We start from the raw sequence: 2816 nt of genomic DNA, 5'->3' as shown, positions 1-2816 counted from the left end.
TGAGTAGGGTATTGAAGTCCCCCACTCTAATAGCATTTGGTATCTGTCTTTTTTTTTTTTTTTTTTTTTGTCTTTTTCATTTTTATCGGTACCAGGGATCGAACTCACGACTGCCTGCTTGCAAGGCAGGTGCTTATGCCGCTGAGCTGAATCCCCAGCCCCGGTATCTGTCTTTTTAATTCCATCAGTTTTTGTTTTACAAGGTTGGGTGTGTTAACATTAGGTGCATAGATACTTACGATTGTTAGCTCTTTCTGTTTAATTGTTCTTTTTACCAATGCGCAATAACCATCTCTGTCTCTTTGATCAGTTTTGGCTTGAAGTTTTCTGTGTCTGAAAACAAGAGAGCTACTCCTGCTTTTTGAGGGCTCTAGTTAAATGGAATACTGTTTCCACACTTTCACTTTCAGTCTATGTACTTCATTACAGACAAAATGTATCCTTTGTAGGCAATATATGGTTGCATTCTGTTTTTTGATCCAGTCTGCCAGTCTGTATATTTTGATTGGAAAGTTCAGGCCATGGGCACTGAGAGTTATTACTGTATTGTTTGTTGTCCTCCATCATTTTTTTCCTTTATTGAATCTTGTCCCTCCATTTTCCCCCCCCCTGTGGCTTAACTATTCTCCCAGTTAGATAGTATATTTTTCTTCAGTCTCCTATATCTGTGTGTGATTCTTTCTTTTCTTTTTTTTTTTCATACAGGGTCTATGTAATTCAGGCTGGATCTGAACTCATTGTGTAGCCTAGGCTGGCCTCAAACTCACAGCAATCCTCGTCCCATAGCTTCTCAAATGGTGGGAACACAGGTGTGTGCCACTACACCCAGCCTACTATTCCCTTAAGTATTTACTGCAGATCTGGGTTAGTGGTTATGCAATTCTTTTTTTTTTTTTTTTTTTGGTTATGCATTTCTTTAGGATTTGTTTGTTACGGAAAGTCATTATTTTTCTATGCACTTTAAAGGCTAATTTTGCAGGATATAAAAGTCCACATTAACAAATATTTTCTTTTTTTGGTCTTTTTCCTTTTTATTGGTACCAGGGATCAAACTCACGACTGCCTGCCTGCAAGACAGGCGCTTATGCTGCTGAGCTAAATCCCCAGCCCCAACAAATATTTTCTTTTAGAGCTTGAAAAATCTTATTCCAGGATCTCCTGGCCTTTAAGATTTTGCTGAACCAATTATGGTGGCACATGTCTGTAATCCTAGCACTTAGCAGGCTGACGTGGGAGGATCACTGCAGGTTTGAGGCCAGCCTGGCCCACTCAGTGAGTTCAACACTAGTCTGCACTACATAGTACGACTCTGGCTCAAAATAAGTAAATAAACAAACAAGTAAATAAATAGATATTTTTTAAAAGGGTTTGTTCTACGAAATTCACAGTTATTCTGATAGACTTGCCTTTATAGTTCTTGCTATTTTCCTCTAACAGATTTTAATGTTCTCTCCTTTTGCTTGGATTTCTGCAATTTTATTTATTTATTTTTTTTGAGACAGGGTCTCAGGGCTGGGGATTTAGCTCAGCGGCATAAGTACCTGCTTTGTAAGCAGGCGGTCGTGAGTTCAATCCCTGGTACCGATTAAAAAAAAAAAAAAATACCGGGGAGACAGGATCTCATTGTATAGTTCAGGCTGGCCTGGATTCATTGTGTTGCCCAGCTGGCCTCAACTCACAGTGACCCTCCTGCCTCAGAAGGAGTACGCTTTGTGGTTTCTTTTCTGGTCACGGCTATTTGGGGTTCTGTGTGCCCTTTGCCCATTAATGCTAGGTACTTTCTCTAGATATGGAATTTTTCTCCTATAAGTTCAGTGAAAAATTTTTTTATATCTTTTAAAGTCATTTAATATTTTCCTTTATTCCTATAATTCTGATGTTGGTTTTTTATAAAAAAAATTTTATTTAAAGAGGAAAAAAAACAAAACCAAAAGGGTAGAAATAATACATAATTTCAAAAAAAAAACAATAAGAAATCACTAGTTGATAAATTACATATTGTCCTCTTAGAAATAGTTGTTCCAATTACAAAAGTAAAGCATACAAAAAATTTGGAACGCTTCATGAATTTGTGTGTCATCCTTATGCAGGGGCCATGCTAATCTTCTCCCCTATTGTTCCAATTTTAGTATATGTGCTGCCGAAGTGAGCACTTTTTTGTTTTTTTTTTTGAGACAGGATCTATCTATGCAGTTCAGGCTGGCCTTGAGCTCACTTTGTAGTATAGGCAGGTCTCGAACTCACAACAATCCTCCTGCTTCAGCCTCCCGAGTGCTGGGATTACAGGCGTGAGCCACCATGCCTGGCTTTGATTTTGTTGTGTGTTTAATATTTTTGTTCGTTTGTTTGGAGTCACCTAGTAGCTGTTGGATCCAGCTTGTGTGGTGTCTTGCCATTTTTAGGGCATCATTGAGTTTATGATCTACTCATCTTCTATTTCTGACACTCTGTCTTCGCATTGGCCAAGTCTGCTTTCCACTGTTTTTCATATCATCTGTCGCTGCACACTTTTTTTTTCATATTTTCTAATGTTTTTCCAACATGGTCATTCGTGTCTTGTATTGTCTTGCATAACTCAGTTAGTTTATTGTTTGTTTCTTCTTTAAGCTTGTTGAACATTTTATTGGTAAAATCCTTTATGTGTTTAATTAAATCTTCTTTGAACTCATTAAGTATCTTATGTATTTGCTTTTATGCTTCTTCTTCTATCTCTTCAAACATTTCAACTATTTATTTTTTTATTTCTTTGCCTATATCTTTTTCTACTTCAGTGTCCCTGAAATCAGCTTTTGGGAAATTAGGAGGTCTTTTTGGAG

At 37.3% G+C, this 2816-nt stretch overlaps 1 non-coding gene across 1 annotated transcript; it reads right to left on the bottom strand.

The window, feature by feature from the left end:
• Positions 1-2045: 2045 nt before the first annotated feature.
• Positions 2046-2153, bottom strand: LOC111756825 (U6 spliceosomal RNA). Its single transcript, XR_002791234.1, has one exon. It is a non-coding gene; the product is annotated as a U6 spliceosomal RNA (small nuclear RNA).
• Between the last annotated feature and the right edge of the window lie 663 nt (positions 2154-2816).

The sequence above is a fragment of the Cavia porcellus genome, unplaced genomic scaffold, assembly GCF_034190915.1.
Source record: "Cavia porcellus strain 051 isolate PalLab524CR breed Dunkin Hartley unplaced genomic scaffold, mCavPor4.1 scaffold_6, whole genome shotgun sequence".
Lineage (NCBI taxonomy): Eukaryota > Metazoa > Chordata > Mammalia > Rodentia > Caviidae > Cavia > Cavia porcellus.
Note: the sequence above shows the minus strand (reverse complement) of the source record. Positions and strands in the feature narration are given on the sequence as shown.